General features: G+C 37.8%; 1 pseudogene; it reads left to right on the top strand.

Annotated features, from left to right (window-relative positions):
- The window catches only part of LOC126488619 (tubulin alpha-1B chain-like), a 38,457-nt pseudogene extending 25,921 nt beyond the window's left edge, over positions 1–12,536 (top strand).
- Positions 12,537–19,370: the final 6,834 nt, after the last annotated feature.

Genomic DNA, 19,370 nt, shown 5'->3' with positions numbered 1-19,370 from the left:
CAGACACTAAGGGCAACATTGAATAAATGGAACCTACTAAAGCTGAGAAGCTTCTGTAAAGCAAAGGACACTGTCACTAAGACAAAAAGGCAACCTACTGACTGGGAGAAGATCTTCACCAACCCCGTAACAGACAAAGGTCTGATCTCCAAAATATACAGAGAACTCAAGAAACTAGACTTTAAAATGCTAATTAACCCAATTAAAAAATGGGGCACTGAACTGAACAGAGAATTCTCAAAAGAAGAAGTTCAAATGGCCAAAAGACACAAAAATTGCTTTTGAAATACTCTTGTAGCCAGGTGGTGGTGGCGCATGCCTTTAATGCCTGTACTTGGGCGGCAGAGGCAGGCGGAGCTCTGTGAGTTCGAGGCCAACCTGGTCTACAAGAGCTAGTATCCAGAACCGGAACCGGCTGCAAAGCTACAAAGAAACCTTGTCTCAAAAAACCAAAGTGGAAACATAAAAGAAATACTCTCTTGTGTAAGATTTTAGAAATGATTTCAAATAAGTTTTAACCAGATGTGTTTCAGATTTTACTAAGCTTAAATATTAAAATGTTCAGGGTGTGCATGATCGTCATGAAGAGGTCATCTATTTCTAACCTAAAATCCCAGGAAAAAGAAAATGAGCATTTGTGTGAGTAAGGTTTAAAGAACCCTAATGTGTTACAGAGTAACGTCTTTGAAGTCATTGAAGTTTACCCACACCTTTCTTAAGAGCCTATCAGAATTTCTGGAAATTCCAAGTTGCAATACTAACCTTCTAGAATTATGGATATGCAAATTTGTCTTTTATTCACATTTGGTGACAAGTACATATAGCCACGTGTCATTGAAATGTTGTTTCCACAAGACAATTCTCATTTTAAGTCTCTGATATTTGGTATTAGCACACAGTTCTATAAGGTATTTACTTGTTTATTCAAAACAATAGTTAGCAATGTCAGCAGGCCTCTGGAAACAGAATTTCTTAGCTTGTGTTCACTCTGCTGTATTCAAAACATTGGAGTAAACATAATTCTGTAAAAATGCTTGGGCTTGCCTTTTTATAATGTCTGAGGCTTATAATATAATTTTAAATAAAGTAATAACTAATATCAATTTTTTATACTTGACTTGATCTTAATTGTATTGTTCTATTTTTATCTATAAAGTATTCAAAAGGAGTAAAATTTGATAAAAATGCTGAATTATGAACATTTGGAACATATGGTTGGTGAATGGTTTGGTGTTGGTGTTTTGTAGTATTGAAACATATTTTTCCAAGTAGGCTTTTCCAATAAAGAAGAAGTAAATTTAAATGATCACATTGCAGATACAGCTAGCCTTTAATACTGTAAGAAATGTTTGAATTATTAGCTGAGAGAAAAGGCTACACTTGTGAATGCAGACTGCTTTATCTTAATGTTTAGTATGTTTTGTGTTATGATACCTCCAAAGACAGAGTATAATTAAATGTATAAAATATTTTTATTAATTCTGTGAGAATTTTATACAATGTGTTTTGATCATATTTATCCATTATTCCTCCCCTAACTCCTTCCAGATCCCTCTTCCACTCTCCTACTTCAACTTCATGTCCTCTTTTTAAATTAGAAAAAAATAACTTATTGAGTCCAATTTGTCCTGCACATATGTGGAGCCCCACCTTTAAAAAAAATTAAGTCTTCCTCAGAAGCTAACAACTGATAGGATCTCCCCAGTTATCTCACGAGCTAGAATGGTGACTGGTTTGATCTTGTGCAGACCTTGTGCAGGCAAGCATCATGGCTGTGAGTTCAAGCGTCCAGGATTCTGTCATGTCCAGAAGACACTGATTCACTCTAGTCATCCTTGACCTCTGGCTCTTATGATCTTTTCGTCCCCTCTTTCATGACAATTCCTGAGCCTTGGGAGTGAGGTGTCATATAGATGTCCTTGGGCACTCCACAGGTACTTATTCTTTTGGGTGTCAGGAACCAAAATGAGCAAATCATTCATCTGGTATCTAGACACAAGAAATCAGTATTTGCTTCGAACCTCACTATTTCATCAGAGAAAAGAATGACAGATAAAGCAATGAAGGCCCATTACAGGCACTCTGAGCATACTTTTGACTACCAATTCTATTAGAACAATTCATGGTCTGAAGTTGGGATTAAATGTCCTCACTTCTAAAACTTTATTCAGGTATAAGATAAGTACAAATTAAATTTACTTAAGCAGACAAAATGATGTTTGATCTAAAGAAATGGTCACAATAATGAACCAAACAAGTCAGCTCATAACAATCATAAACCCTTCATATTCATGAGGAAGAAAGGTCCAGGAAGACCATCCCTCTTAGAGTCTCTTCAGGTGCCACAGTACCAATGTACCCTTGCTTCAGTCTTCTATATTAGCATCAAGATTAATATCCTGTCTGCTTCTCTCCTTTTCTCTTCTAGATCAACTAATCCCAAGTGGAATTTCAGGGAAGATCCTGTAAAAGTCCTCATCTTCAAATTCTTCACCATCCTAAGAAGTTTGGACTTCATGCCGAGAGAAAATAAATGATGGGTGATACAATTATGTTTGCACTATGAAAAGTGGAGTGCACAGAATAATACTGGAGACATGGACACAAATTAGGTCCATAGGTGAGAGATGAAAAGAACTTGAGTTAAGGGAGAGAGTAGGAATAGAGAGAAGTAGAGCTTTTTAAGAGACAGAAAAATTGGGATTTTATGACTGCTTTGCTACATGAAGAGTGTGAATTAAGGTTGATAGACAGATGAGACCAGGGCAGAGAGCCATGTAGTAGTGCTTGCATGAGGTGTGAGGACCGAGAATATAAAAGGGGATGTGTCTGCCAGTTCGTAAGAGCAGGCAGCTGATTGACTGGCATACCACACTTTCGTAGGTTCACGTGGCAAGGAAATTATGGGTTCACATTGATTTAGTTTATCACTCAAAGTGAAGTAGCTTTATGATCTTTGTGTTTTTATGGGTTCCCGAAGACCTGTGATGCAGAGCGATGCCCATTTATGTGATATGTTCTGTGTACATCTGATTTTCTAAGAGATTACTAGCACCTTTATGCAACCTTGTTCTGGAAGGTGACAGAGTCTTTGAGTCCTACTTTGGGAACAAATGTATCCTTTCCAGCGTGATGCCATTTCTGAGACACATTTCAACACCATGCACCATTCACTGGTTTCCAACAGCAGTATAATGCTTTCAATTCTTGATAGAATGAATTTGATATTTCCAATAATATCTAAATAAATATTTTCATAGATACTAAAATGTTGATAATAATATTCAGAATAGTTTATAGGAGTTAGGTAAAAATAAAATCAATTAACTTTGGCTATGTTAAATGATACCATGACATTCATTGTTAAGATAGTTAAAACAATATTAGTATATTAGAGTCAATACTTGATTCATTATGGACTGAATTTGTCTAGGTTTCTTCTTGTGTTCTCATGAGCTCTAATAATCTGCTAGTGTTCCAAAGAATCCAATGCAAGAAACACAAGAGTGTGTTGAGATAACATGTACAACACGCTAGAAACTGGCTTACAACTGTGATGTCTGCCAGTGTCCGTCTCCAATAGGAACAAAATACAAGGGACAAATGGGAACCACATAAATCATTAGAAACATTCTGGAACCCATGTTTTAAAACAGTAAAGAGAAATAGGTAAAATAAATTTTAATAATATATCTTTATTTAACCCAATATGTAAAAATATTCTTTAAACACACATCCAATATAAATACTTTGTGCTTTTTTTATTTTAAACTTTGAGATATCATGGGTATTACATTCTTGTGAGAAGTTCCAATTTGAGCTAGATACATTAAACACTCAGTTGCCAAGGTGTCTACTGATTACCATACTGAACAGAGCAGATCTAGACTTCAAGAACAGTGAACTATATTTCATTATATTTGTGGGATATACATTTTTTGTTTTGGGTGTTAAAAGGCTAAACATTGTCACATATTTGATTTTATACAATCTAATTTTTTAATATTTTGTCAGCTGAGAATTTCTTATAAAGTATTTTGAGCATTTTCATTCATCTGCCTCCCCCTAACTCCTTTCAGACTCCATCCCACTTCCCAGTTTCCTTACAGCCCTCCTGCCTCTTGCATCATCGTCTTGGAGCCTTGAGGCAGGACTGTGGCATAGATGTCCCATTTGTGCTGAGCAACTGACTGACAGTTGTTCTCGGCAGCTGTGAGTCTCTGTTCAAGCATCTTTCACTGCACAGAGAAACTTCTCTGATGAGGTCTGAGAGTTGACTGATGTGTGGGTATGGAGATACAGATTTAGAGGGTAGTTTGATGCTGTGTCCATTTAGTAGAATAACACTCGTTAGTTCACCCCTGGTGCCTGTGGGCTCCCTAACCATGGGTTCTTGGTCAGGCTAATAGCACTAAGCATCTATTTTTTTCTAGTGGGGCTGACCTTAAATACAATCAGAAGACAGTTACCTACTTCCATAACATTCATGCCATTATTTAACTTATGGACCTATCTAGACTTCAAGAACAGCAAATTATATTTCATTATAGCTGTGGAATATGTTTCTTAGTGTGTTAAAAGGCACATAAAATAAATTTCAAAACCAATTTAATGTTAAAGACAATTAGCACTACAATGTAAACAACAAAACAATTACAATATTTATATAATACTTTCCTCAGAAAAGTGTGTTTTATTTAAAATCAGATATACATTGCCATATCTATGGAAGATCCTGGGGAAGTGAATTGGCCTATGTGATCTATCATTGGTAAAACACTCTAGAAATTCTTTAAAGCAGATTAATAACTGTTAATTAGATTAGGCACCAGAGACTATTAGATACTTTAATTCAATGTACATATTTTATCTGTGAGGAAAATATTTTGTGTTAGAATTAATTGTTACTTTTCCTATTTTATTTGTGCATATTCATTCAAATAATAGTTTCATGATAACATTGATACACGTATGCCATGTACTTTTCTCCCCTCAACGACCTCCATTTATTAATGTGCTTCCTCTTACTGGTCGTCTTTCTCTTTCCAACTATTTCTCCCTTACATTTTTTATTTTAAAAAATATAGATTCAACTTATTAAAATTTGTAATATTTGTCTTTCAGAGTCTGGCTTATTTTACTTAAGTTGATGATCTCTAGTCCTATCCAAATTCCTATAAATATCATAACTTTATTCTTATTTATGGTTGAATAAAATTTCATTGTGTATAGATGTGTTTTCTTTACCAGCTTATCTATTGATCTAGATTGATTCCTTGGCTTGTCTCTTGTAAACAGTGCCACAACAAACACAAGTCTGCTTACATCTTAGTGGAATGCTGAATTCCCACCGAGGGTATACCACCGAGTAGTCCAGCTGAATCAAATAGTTATTCTATCTTTAATTTTTTTGAGGACACTTGATACTGATTTCCATAGTGGCTGCTCTAATTTGCATTCCCACCAATATATACCCCCATCCTCTTTGTGTGTGTATGTGTGTGTGTGTGTGTATGCCCCACACATGTGTGTATGTGTGTGTGTGAGTCACAGGTCCTTATAGGGGTTTTCCTCAATCATTTTCTGCTTTTTCCTTTTTTAATTAAAGTCTTTTCCTGTACCTGGAGTGTGGGGGAAGTCATGAGTGAATGCGTATTGTTGACAAAAATCAGGCAAATATCAAGGACCCATGGGAATGGAAAAGTCTTCCCTGGGTCAGGCTCACAGCAATGGCGTAGTCTTTCCCTGGTTAGAGTACAGATGTTTAGAAATGGTTGATCCTTAGCTAAAACCAGTGCATGCTCCTGGATGTCTATAACCTGAACTGCTTCCCTCCAGAGGCCTCCTACCTAGATTAGCAAACCTGCTTCTTTCTTCTTCCTACTGTATATGGAAAACACATGGAGATTCAGGGTTGATGTGGGTGTGTCTCTAGCAGGACACATGGCCTACCTGATCCCAGATTTTTGTATGTTTGTTTTATGTATGTATGCTTTGACATTTACCTCACTCCAGTTTGAGGCTTATTGATTTTATTGGGTTGGCCAGCCAATGAGTTTCAGGGATCTTCTTATCTTGAATAATCCGAGTGCTGGGGTTGGGTCAGACTCTTCTCTTGGAAGCTGGGGATCCAAGCTCAGGCCATGGTGTGTACAAAGTTCTTTGTACTGATGTGGCGGACCCTTTATTTACTGAGGCGTTTCCCCAACAGCAAAGGTTTCTTTCCTCTGAAGTCCTCACAGCATTTGTTGCTGGTTTCTTATAAAGGAGAACTGTGTCTTGTGAACATTTACTATTCAGTACGTTGGCAAAAGTTTTGGATTTGCAGTGTGGAAACATCTCAAAAAATTTAAAAACCCCAAACCAAGTAACTTAATAAAAAGCAGATATTCAGGGCAAAAGTCAGCTACCCTGGGAACATTCAATATAGCTATTGGAAATTGTATACTTTTGAGGGTATGAAGAACGCTAGCGGTTTTAGGAAAAGACTAGTTAAGTAGATTAAGAAGCTAAAGACCTTATCAAATACATAGTAAAAACATACTGAGTTTCTTTATAAGTGCTAGAACTTGCTGTATATTTTGATGAGAAGGTCTGTAACAGCCATTGATGAAATGCAGTCACATTGGATTAAACATTTAAGGAATGACAGAATGGGGAAAGTGAATTTCTGTGCTGGTTACCTGTAGATCTTGTGGTAACCTCTTTGATGTTAATTGTTATCTGTGATTGTTGAGGGCTTTTTGTTCATTTGTTATTAAAAAAGTAATTGAGAAAAGCAAATGGTGAATATTCTAGTTGAGTGTTGGAGAGAGTGTTCCATACAAAACCACAAATGATTATGCTTTTTATTTGTTGGATATTCTTATTTAGGAGCAAAAATTTGTGAATGTTGGATTGCTTTCTATAGTACTGTTACTGATGTATGTGTCTTATATGTAATAGAGCAGCATAGGAGTGTGGGAAGCACAGGGTGGGTAATGTTAACTTCGCTTCTAGGACCCGAGGGACTCTGTACTTTAGGAAGTTTGTCATTCCATCACAAGGTGACTTAAGTCTGACTTAAAGGGTTAGAAATAATGCCCATTGTCACTGAAAATTTTATTTTAGAACCAAACTTCATTATGTCTCGGAAGTTAGGGAAGCATCATTCTCTCGCTGTGATCAGGGAGGGTCTCCCTGGGGCTGAAAGACCAGAAAAGCCAGCTCTTAGGTGCATGGAACAGTAGTTGCCAGGCCCCTAATGTAGGAACATGTGTGTTAGGTTTCTGTGCTTCAGTGGTGTAAATGAATGATTTCTTCCTTGAGAAATGTACACTGATGTGCATACAAATATATAATGAACTATATAGATAATGAAGCATGATACCTACAAATTTAACTCTAAAACAGTTTCTTAAGAGAAAAGAAAGGAGTGAGGAGAGTGGAAGACAGGGAAGAATGGTGAAGCAATGTGGGTCATGTATTCACTGTGCTGTGCTTAGTACTTTTCTGCGAGTCTGAAATTATTTCAAAAGACTGGAAGAGAAACTGTGGTGTGCTTGCAGAATTGGGTTTCAAGCAGTCTTTACTTGCCCTTCCTATTTCTTTCTTTTCTGTTGTTACTTCTTCTCTTCATCCATTTTTCTCCTAAGAAGGGCTCCATACTACCCTACATACAGCCCAAATACTACTAAAGATTTTATTTCTTCCTGCAGAGAAATGAGAGCAGATAAATAATTTTATGTGTAACAACCATTTTATGTAACAAAGGAGAGTTAACATATTTCATTAATGGTGAGAAAGATTAATTTTCCTAAATATTGTGAAAGTGTAGATATTGGTAAATATTTATTTATGGACATTAAAAGAAGATTATTGGGGCAAATGGCTGGTGTTTATATTAGGGTCCAGGACTCAGGGAATTATGAGAGGAGCTGCCTATAGGTTATTAGTAAAAAAAAAAGTGTTCAGATGTTATCAATGAATACTATTTATTTATTTTTGTCTTTTTTTTTTCAAGACAGGTTTTCTCTGTAGCTTTGGAGTCTATCTGGTACTCGCTCTTGTAGACCATGCTGGTCTCGAACTCACAGAGCTCTGCTTGCCTCTACCTGCCAAGTTCTAGGATTAAAGGCATGCGCCACCACCGCCTGCCTAATGAATTTTATTTTCATTTTATGTCTAAGTACATGTGTACTACTGAAACGTGGAAGAGGAAGGAGTGAAACACTAGCATTTTGATTCTTAAAATTATTTAAGTTGATAATTTTGGTAAGGATGGCTGCCATCATTAAAGTAACCAAGTCTTATTGGTTTCCAAAATTTATCATATAGCATTGGTAGTTTACCTCTGTGGCAAAATGCTTGATTGTCACTTATGAGGTACTGGGTTTGCTCTCTACTTCTTCATAAGTAAAAAAATAAAGCAACAAAAAGTGAACAAAGAGAGGAAAAGTGACTTAGAACAGACCGAAGACAGAAAACCATGTTTAAAGCATCATATTCCAGGTAACTTTAACAGATGTACCCAGTCTACATATTTGGAAATCTGTGTCTATGGTAGAAAACAGAAGAACACGTCACACAGAATTACAGCATCAGCATGCGAGCAGTCATGCTCCCTCTCTTCAATGAGGCTAATAACAATCTCTAGTTGACTTAATTCTTCAAAGATTTGAAGGTTTACTTTTTAAAAAAGTCACATGGAAATATACTGTAGAAGCTTACACACTCAGAGAGAGAGAGAGAGAGAGAGAGAGAGAGAGAGAGAGAGAGAGAGAAAGGAGAGAGAGAGAGGAAGGGAGAGGGGGAGAATCCAAATGGAGTTACCTTGTCATTGGACAAAGGTAACTTTAGTAGACACCGCAGACTAAGAAATAATAAAAAAAAAAACAATGCCAGCAATGGGCTACCTCTTCTTGAGTTGTTCCAGAAAGGTCCCATAGACCCACAAACAGTGTAGGTTACTGTATTTCTCTTGGGTAAGGTCTTAACTACTGATACCACACACTCGACTCATAGAACATGGAAGAATCAAGTTTGTAGTGACCTGTAAGTTTCATTCCTACTGGATAGCTTTCCTAGTGCCCAAAGGGGCTATGCAAACTAGCAGAGAAGAAAAATAACCTTGATAGCTACAGTAATGACTGCCCTGACAAGACATGCCCACTGATACAATAATGTCGTTACTTTAGGGGAAGTAACTAATTCCTCTCTCACTGAGCTTCAGTTTCGCTCCATAAGATGAAATCCATACTAACACTATTCTCATGCTAAGAACATATGGTAGATAGGTCATAGGCTGTAGGGGAGAGCCTATTACCATTATGCTGCTAAATGGACATAGTATTAAATCAACTTCTAATGACTTACTGTTAGACCCATAGATCAATGTACCTTCTAACCCTTATCCAAGAAGCCTCTGTTTGCAGTAAATAGTGATTAACACAGAAATCCAGAGTTGGACAAGGTGCAGAGAATAAGAAACCGTAGAAAGCTCCACTCTAAAATAAACATATGCATTGTGCTGCCTCCTCCAAAGTTCAGGAGCCATTGAGGAAGAGGAGAAGAAAAGAGTGTAAGAGTCAGAGGCAGAGGTGACTAAAAGGAAGCAGTGTCATTTAAACACAGAAGGGCAACTGTACATATGAAGACAGAAGTGTACCAGATATGTGAAAGTCCAAGCCAGACAAAACCCTAGAACGAAGATGAGAGTTGGGCAATGCTTAGCCTTCATGCTACTGTCCCTTGAGAGCTTGTGGGGGAGAGAAGTAGAGACAGAGATAGGTAGGTAGGTAAGTAGATAGATAGATAGACAAGCTCTCAAGGGACAGTGTGTTTTCTCTAAGAGTATGTCCCCTGGTAAGCTGACCACATGCCAGTTGATGACCATATGCCCAATAATATTTGGTGTGTTAAAAAAAAAAGATAAAGTTGGGTTGGTAGGAAAAGTGGATGGGTCTGGCAAGAACTGGAAGATGGGAAGTTTTCATACAACATATGAAAAAATTAAGATTTCAAGGTCTGAAAACAAACTAGTTTGAAGGGAATGACGTTATGGCATTGTTGCAATTGTGTAAATAGTACTTGACTTGTTTTATGCTGGCTGAGAAGTGCAGCATCCTTAAGGAAAAGCACCCTACACAACGAGAGAAAATAAGTCATCTTTGAACCTGATTTGTGAGATAACTTTGAAATGGTGTAAGACATTACACAGATGGTAGTGAGACATGCAGATGGCTATGTGAATGAGTGGGGAAGTTAGTGTGGGAACATAGTAGGACTGCCACAGTGCACCAGAAACTCTAAGGGGGCATCACTGCATAAAGGAATAAGGAAAATAAACATTACTAAATGTTGAATAGAGCACATTTTAAACTGGGCCAGAATAGTATTGCATTTAACAATTTACCTTGGCATCATGTGCAAAAGCCGTGGTCTCTTGGTGCTTGAAAAATAATAAAATGAAGAACGGCTTCTTATATACCAAGGTGATAGATGAGTAAAAAACACTACTGTTACAAAAATGAGCACTCTTTGGGACTTGGAAGAACACGAGGTATAAAAACAGACCCATAGAAAATGATCTATATTTGTAATGTTGTGGACACAGATTAAGGAGAGGAGCTCCATCACAAGCAGAGCTGTACGTAGGTGCTTATCCGGGCTGGGTTGTGGAGTTCCGCCATGAAATAGCAGTGAAGAATCAGTAGGAGGTAGAATAACGTGATGGGCGAACAGATGGCTTAATGGCCACTTATCATAGTTATCACTCTCTAAGATGTGGTAAGAAGGGCAACCAACTTTCATGCTGTGGTGAACAAGATAGCCAGTGGATGGAGTCAGGAGTGTTCTGCTTGGCAGTGTTTTGCTGAGGCACCTTGGTGCCCTCTATGTGTTCTTCCAGAGTGCAAGGTCTCCCCACTACTCTCAGCAAAACTCGGGCATAGTGAGTTCACTGGTCTGCTGATCTTCGGAATTGCCTGTATTTTCACTTCCTTAACAAGTGCTTGGAAAGTAAGCAGGAATACAGGTATGCTGGTGTTTTAGTGGGATTGTGATCACATTTGTCTTTAGTGTCTTCATGATGATCATTTCTTAGTCATAGAGTGTATTAAAAAGATTGACTAGATCTCCCATCTGACAGTTTTGAGTCTTAAAATGGACTAGGTTTTAGATGCTGAACTACAGTTTTTCCCACTGAAAAGCACAGGTGTTCTACAAGCACTATGAGCAACGAGGAGGTGCAGCACTTTTTCTCTTTCAGACCGAGCACATGAAGATGGTACTCACAAGATCTAGAGTACAAGGCTGACTTAATGGCAATCACATTTTAGTAGCATTTACTTGATTTTAACATTTTCCTTTTAGAATGGAGTATGGTATCTTAAAAAGATAAGACAAATGACTCATTCTGGGAACAAAGGCTTTGAAAGCTGTCAGAGCTCTGACAGTTACGATGAGCATTTATTTCAGGCTTATAAAACATATTAATCAAACTTGTTCACAGCATGGCAGTCCAAAGAATGTTATTTTATTTTTGAGAGAGACTTTACATAGGTGAAGAGCATGCACTGCTAACCTACACTACACGAGTACAAAGCGGCTTTATTCACCATCTCAAAATAAGCACTTTTCTCAGACTTAAAGAATGAGTGTGTTTATTACAAAACTACTTCCCAAAAGAATCTGTGCACCACTATTGCACCTTAAAAACACTTGAAAATGTGGGTTGCATTTGCAAACTTCAGTGTATGACATGGAAATCTGGCAAGCTGCCTGGCTTCTACTTAAAGGATTGTCATTCTGGGAAAAATAAATTTCTCTAACTAGACAAAAGTCAATGTTTTCATGTTTTACTGCAATCAAACTGATAGAGCTGACAATTTAATGTCTCAACACTTAAAATATCTGTGGCTAATCAGTTACCTCAATCAATCATGAACACAAGTCCTTCTATTTTCAAGCTCGTGTGTCTAGGACTAAGATGTAGAACAGTTTGGTAAGCCCCGTCCCCCACAACACCTCACCATCTATTCCCCACCAGCATCTCAAAATTCTTGATTTGTCTTTAACTGTGCAGATATTTATACACATTATACATCTGGAAATAACTTTAAACAACTCAAATGAGATCAAGTTTAGAAATTTCCTTTTTGCTGTCCTGTTTTATTTAATTTTCACGGGCTGTTTACAGCCTCTATGCCTGTCAGGAACATATGGAGCCATGTTGCCATTTTTTCTGAAGACGACATCATTCCTGAAGAAAGTCACAAGGCTTTTCCACAGTGGGCATGAGACATACATTTCCCTTCTTTGACTTCAGGAGATGCTGGTAGCTTCCCCACAGAGGTATTGTGGGGTCAAGTGGGGTAATGCTGTCCCCTTAGGAATTCCTGGAACTAATTACAATAATGATGGTGATAGTGGTGGTGGCAGCGGTGACGAAAACCGAGGGAAACAGTGGCACCAGCACAGAGAAGCCTGCAGGAATGCAATTCCAGGTAACGCCAAATCTTGCAGAGCTGCCGGTTCAGGTCCATCAGCTTAGGTGATGAAAACAAAGGGCATCATGAAATAAATGATTTTGGAAACCTCCTGCAGCATGTGTGATGGTGTTTTTGCAGCACGAGATCTGTACACTGGGGCATACTGCTTTTTTTCCATCATAATGAGAATTCATGTATGCACTTTTACATTCCTAACAGATATTTACTCTGAACACTGAACAAATCAAGTCCCTTTTTTAGAGTGATTTAAAATATATTTTTATGAGTTATGTCAATGTATATGTTGATATACACATTCACCACCATGACCTTCTTTTTGTTTCTTTGATTATTTGGATCTCTGCACTAAAGCTAAGCAGTTTTCGAACTCTTGGGGTAGCATTTCTCGGTTGCCTATCAAATTCCATTGCAGAGCAATCAGTCTAACTCTCACACTTGGCGGAAGTGCCATTACACCAAGGAGGAGTGCGGTGCTTTGCTCTTGCCATGAAGCCGGGGTGACAAAAGTGTTTTTTTTTTTTTTTTTTTTTTTTTTTTTTTTTTTTTTTTTTTTTTTTTTTTTNTTTTTTTTACCAGAAGCTGACTGTATTTGAGATTATGAATATGCAATGACTCTCATTAGTACTGAAGCTCCAGAGCAGGGGCTGACATCCCCCTACCCACACTTTGTGTTCCTGCAGAACTGGCTAATGAATTGCTTCGTTCCCTCAGTCATGTGGTCTGCTGTTGTGGCTCCTCAGTGCAACAAGAGTTGCCCATTTTGAGAAGACCATTGACTGCAGAAATTAATTGTGAGGAATTACTTTGATTTTGGGAAACTGTGTTTAGATGGTGCTTAAATTGTCAAAACAAACAAAAATCCCTACTAAACTTTGCATAAGATAATATGAAAAGAAAAAAATTAGAAAGAGACACTGCATTCATATGTATGTATAGCTATCACTGTTACAGATACGCTTCTGTCCTGGATCCCTGTGCCGTGTGTGACTCTATATATAGATAAAGTCAAGTCAAACAAATCTCACTTCTGTTGGTTTTTCTATTATCCTTCCAAATGGAACAAACAGAGATGAGAGAAAATTCTCAAAATGAATAGGGCTGAAACACCAAACAATTCTGTCAATTTTTTTTTTATGTATTCTTTCTTTTCATTCCTGGGTTTCTGCCAAACATTTTGCAGCTCTTACACATAGCATCTCTCATGAATATGTTGCTGATAATGATGTGTTTCTAGCCACCGATTAAGCTACTTTAATTGATTTGCCGTATATGAAGGGCTATAAAAGTGCTCAATGCTCCCCCACCCCTTTCTAAAGGCTGATGACTGAACTCTGAGCCTGGCATGTGCTAAGCAAGTGCTCTACCACGGAGCTGCACCCCCATTTCCAGTTCTGAACTATTCAGGATGGTCACTTTTCACTCGGATAGGCTAAATGTGGTTTTCTGCAGTGCTGTTCTTGATACTTCCTTTCAGCTACAGGAGGCAAATGTATGTTACTACTGGAGAGTTTTGAGAGTCATGTATTTTGATATGTTGTCTCTACAGTCATTTCATCTGCAATGCAGCGTCATCTCGTGCAAGGAGGCAAATACTATAGAGCTCCTGAGAGCAGTGCTTTTATAATTTCCACAGCAGTTTGATCAATCACTGGAAGGTAGAAACAAAAACCCATGATCATATTTGTGAGAAATGAGTATAGTTTAAAATAAGTGCATTCCTGACAAAAGTGGCTCACCTATCATACATCAAACATTTGTTACCTCTGTTGGCCTTAGTGACTGCACATGACTCAGAACAAATCAGTGATAGAATTTCAAGAAAGATAAAACCATCTGGGCCTTTGAAAAGGCCATTTTTCATTCTGCAGGGCCATGATGGTATTTGTTCAAGCAATTCTTGGCTTCCTAGTTAATAGATGTGACACACACTTTACCTCTAGACCAAAGAAAGTCACTGGGGAGAGAGTTTTCACTTTTTAAAGTTAGATACATCTCATAGGAACCAATTACACATGATCACAGACAAGCTATTAAATTATTCAGTTTAATTCTTATATTTGCATTCTTGTTACATTTCACTGTCAAGACCAAGCTTAAAATTTTGCACTTTATAATTTTGTGTGCATGAGTGTTTGGCCTGTGTGTGTGTCAGTGCATCATGCGCATGCCTTGTGTCTATGGAAGTCAGAAGTGGACAACAGAATCCCTGGAACTGGATTTACAGATAATTGTGAGCAATGGCCATTGAATCCACTTCCTCTGCAAGAGCCAGTGCTTTTAACCACTGAGCCAACAGGGTCTCACAACAATATTCTGAATTATCAGTGCTCTTATTCTAGATATGCAAACTTTTTCTCTTATAAGACACAGACTTATCAAGGCATGTCACACTATGCAGTCCTCACGGATCACAGCCAGATTTCAAAACAAGAAACTGGGATGCATCGGTTGAAAGCATTATGTCTAACATATAAGCTATGCAAGCATCAACTAATATTTGAACACTGAAAATCAAAGTACAAGAAAAATTACTGTAGTTTTAATTGCAATTGTGGTGTTTTTGATTTGGCTTTGTAGTTAGCATCCATATTCTAGATTTATGACTACTGTAATCATTATTTGTGGAAGGCTTATTTCATCATGATTTAGGGCTTGATGCTTTTTAAACATCAACTATGAGGTCTAATGAAATAAAATGTAAGTAAATTGTAATTTGCACACTTTCTGCTCCCCTTTTCTATGTATAGCCACAGTATAGTTCTTCTAATCATCAGCAATATGACGTCACACTGCCATCATTCAGATTGTGTTAGTTTACCATATGTTGACACTGATTTTGCACTCTATCAGAGCTTGCCATTGTATTTTCCTTTCTAGACTTTGTACTGTAATACTTGTACTCACATATTTTTGTGAAGTGGACCCAGAATTGAAGTAACATATAGTAGACCAGGTACCAGCGAATCGGGGTATTCTCTCTCTCTCTCTCTCTCTCTCTCTCTCTCTCTCTCCTTCTCTGTGTGTGTCTGTTTGCTTCTCTACTTTTCTCCTTTCTTTCATCATGTGCTTTAATATCAGGAGGAAAATGAATGGATCTTGATGAACTAATTTTTTTGCCAATGCAGGTTATTTTAATTTAAATATACTCATAAGTTTTGGTCTTTATGATTTAATAGTGATTTTATTTTGCTTTACATGGGATTGGAGAGACATCAAAATCTTTTGGTCCTTAGGTCTTTGGACTTGAATGGATTAAAAAATTTACTACCAGCAAGCACACCTGGGTATTTTTTTTGTCAGCCACAAACCTTTACTGAGTAGAATCTAGGTATAAAGATGGTGGAAAGTAGATTTTGGAAATCTGTAAGGGACCTCAGTAAAGGACCTCAGGATGCTGAGGAAATTTGAGAAATGTCAAGACAAACAACAGTCCAGAGGTTTGGTTTTTTTTTTTTTTTTTTTTTTTTTTTTTTGACATGGTTCTCTGTGTAGTCCTAGCTGTTTAGGAATTCTCTGTAGACTAGGCTGGTCTTGAACTCACAGAGAGCTGCCTGCCCCCCCCCCCCCACCTTTCAAGTGCTGTGTGTGCACCACTACAGTCTGGCCAGAGTTTTATTATATATAGGCAGAGCAAGAGAATAGGTTAACCAAAACCCAGTAAATGCAGTAGGGATAAATCCTGGTGCCCCTTAGTCTGCCCCAGCCATGCAACTGTCAACCACCTTCAGAGGGACTAGTTTGGTCCTATGCTTGTTCCTTCCCAGTCCAGCAGGAGTTTGTGAGCTCTCATTACCTCACAATGGGTGTTTCACAATAGTTTCAATGGGTGTCCCCATCATGGTCTTGACCTCTTTGCTCATATTCTCACTCCTTCCGCTCTTCAACTGGACTTTGGGAGCTCAGTCCAGTGCTCTGGTGTGACTCTCTGCCTCTGTTTCCATCAGTTGCTGGGTGAAGGTTCTATGGTGATATTTAAGATATACATCAGTCTGACTATAGGGCAAGGCCAGGTCAAGCCCCCTCTCCTCTATTGCTTAGGGTCTTAGCTGGAGTCATCCTTGCGGATTCCTGGGAATTTCTCTAGAGGCAGGTTTTTGCTAACACTATAATAGCTCTTAATTAAGATATCTCTTTCCTTGCTCTCATCTCTGTCCTTCCTCCTTCTTCACTAGCTCATTCCCTCACGTTCTCCTCATCCCTCCCTTTCTCCCCACCTCTTCCCCTTCCATCCTTCCTTCTCCCCCCACCTCCCTTCTCCCAATTTTGTCAGGTGATCTTGTCCATTTCCACTTTCCAGATGGGTCTATATATGTTTTTCTTAGGGTTCAGCTTATTACTTAGCTTCTCTAGGATCATGAACTATAGGCTCATTGTCCCTTGTTTATAGCTAGTATCCATTTATGAGTGAGTACATACCATATTCATCTTTTGGGGTCTGGGTTACATCTCCCAGAATAGTATTTTCTAATTCCACCCATTTGCATGCAAATGCAATTTTTTTTCCCACTGAGTAGTACTCTAATGTGTAGATGTGCTACATTTTCTTCAATCATTCTTTGGCTGAGGGAAGGCATCTAGGTTGTTTCCAGCTTCTGGCTATTACAAATAATGCTGCTGTGAACATAGTTGAACAAATGCCTTTGTAGTATGATCTTTTGGGTATATGCCCAGGAGTGGTATTGCTGGATCCTGAGGTAGGTTGATTCCCAATTTTCTGAGAAATCACCATACTGATTTCCAAAGTGGTTGTACCAGTTTGCATTCCCACCAGCAATGGATGAGTGTTTCCCTTACTCCACATTCTCTCCAGCATAAGCTATCATTGGAGTTTTTTTTTTTTTTTTATCTTACTCACTCTGACAGGTGTAAGATGGTATCTTAGAGTTGTTTTGTTTTGCATTTCCCTGAAGGCTAAGGAGGTTGAACATTTCCTTAGGTATCTTTTGGCCATTTGAGATTTTTCTGTTAAGAATTCTGTTTAGTTTTGTACCCCATTTTAAATTGATTTTTATGTACCCCATTTTAATTGGGTTATTTAGAATTTTGATGTCTGATTTCTTGAGTTCTTTATACATTTTGGAGATCAATCCTTTGTCTGATGTGAGGTTGGTGAAGATCTTTTCCCATTCAGTAGGCTGTCTTTTTGTCTTATTGACTGTGTTCTTTGCTTTACATAAGCTTCTCAGTTTCAAGAGGTCCCATTTATTTATTGTAGCCCTCAGTGTCTGTGCTACTCGGGTTATATTTAGGAAGTGGTCTCCTGTGCCCATGCATTGAAGGTTACTTACCACTTTCTTTTCTATTAGGTCTTTAATCCATTTGGACTTGAGTTTTGTACATAGGGATAGATATGGATGTATTTTCATTCTTCTACATGTTGACATCTAGTTATGCCAGCACCATTTACTGAAGATACCTTCTTTTTTTCATTGTATAATTTTAGCTTCTTTATAAAAAATCAGGTGTTCAAAGGTGTGTGGATTAATATCCAGATCTTTGATTTGATTCCATTCTGACCAGAGTTTTTAAAATGAGGAAAACAAAACTATTCTATTATGCATATTTTAATAGTTGTACAGGACACTATGGCTAGGGCAACTCTTCCCGTAAAAGACACATTCTCATCTGAACCCATGCCAACAGCATACTCAATAACAAAAACCAATAGTTCTTTCTAGCCATTTCAGATACATAATAAAAATAGAAATTAGGCACCACTATATAGTGGTTAATGGATGAAGGAGGGGCTCTTTAGTATCAGGTATACTTTTTGGCTAAAAAAATGTGAGGATTGTGTATGTGTGTGTAATAGAACCTGACATGATGCACACATGTGTATAGGGTGAGATAGACAGACAGACAGACAGACAGACAGACAGAGACACAAAGAAAAAAACCTGGGAAATAAAGGACAGGAAAGGCATGTCTGAGATGTTTCTATCTTTTGTCTTTTTTCATTTATTACTATCTGAAAATCCTCAAAATGAAAAGAAATATCAATTTTCTTTTTGGATGGCTTTTTAAACAAAGCACCATTAATCTCACAGATCAATTAAAAATATTATAAAAAATTTATGGCAACAATTCCCTTTAAAGTCACCATATAGTGTTTTTAATCTTTTGGTGAATTTTTATGAACAGCAGTATTCCCACTCATTTGCTTGGAAAGCCTTTGGCTCAGCTGTTTTCCTTACCCATTCCTTCTTTCTTCTTTTGATACTGGAGACCCAGGACCTCATGTATATTAGGCAAAAATTCTACCACTGAGTGACACATCTGAACTTGAACTCACTGTGTAGCATAGGTGGGCCACGAGTTGTTCATCCCTTCTGTCTTAACTTACCAAGTTCAGGAATTGCATTCATGAACTATCGTGTCTAGCACCTACTCATTTTTCTCAATAATATTTTCTTATGTATGAAGAAATAATCTTGCTTGTCAAAATTATTTCCACTTACATTCAGGAGAGATAAAAGTAAGATTTTGTTATTAAAAAGAGCAATGCTTTAATTTTATTTTAAAACTAACTCCCCAGTAATCTTGCATAAGTTCAAGTATAAATAATTGATTTTATATTCATTGATACTTAGCAAAATTATGCAGTTTCCCAAGTCCTATGCTATTAGAAATAGCCACTGAAAACCTCAGAATGGGAGGGTCTTTGGAAGCTGGTATCTAATCCACAGGCCCAGGCCTGACTCTCAGCACAATGGTGGTGTTATCTACCTGCTCACACTGCTTTACCTTCTCACTCTTGCTCCTTCTCTGCTCTTATCAGATGGGAAAAAAGGCTTGAGGTCTCTGTTCCCTTTCTACATGGGACTCGGGTTTGCTGCATGCTAGGGATACGGCACACACAGTGCTAGGTATATTCTATAT

This window comes from Alexandromys fortis, unplaced genomic scaffold (genome assembly GCF_014885135.2).
Source record: "Alexandromys fortis isolate MF-2015 unplaced genomic scaffold, M_Fortis_MF-2015_v1.1 scaffold_163, whole genome shotgun sequence".
NCBI classification, from domain to species: Eukaryota; Metazoa; Chordata; class Mammalia; order Rodentia; family Cricetidae; genus Alexandromys; species Alexandromys fortis.
This window is presented reverse-complemented; position numbering and strand designations above follow the sequence as displayed.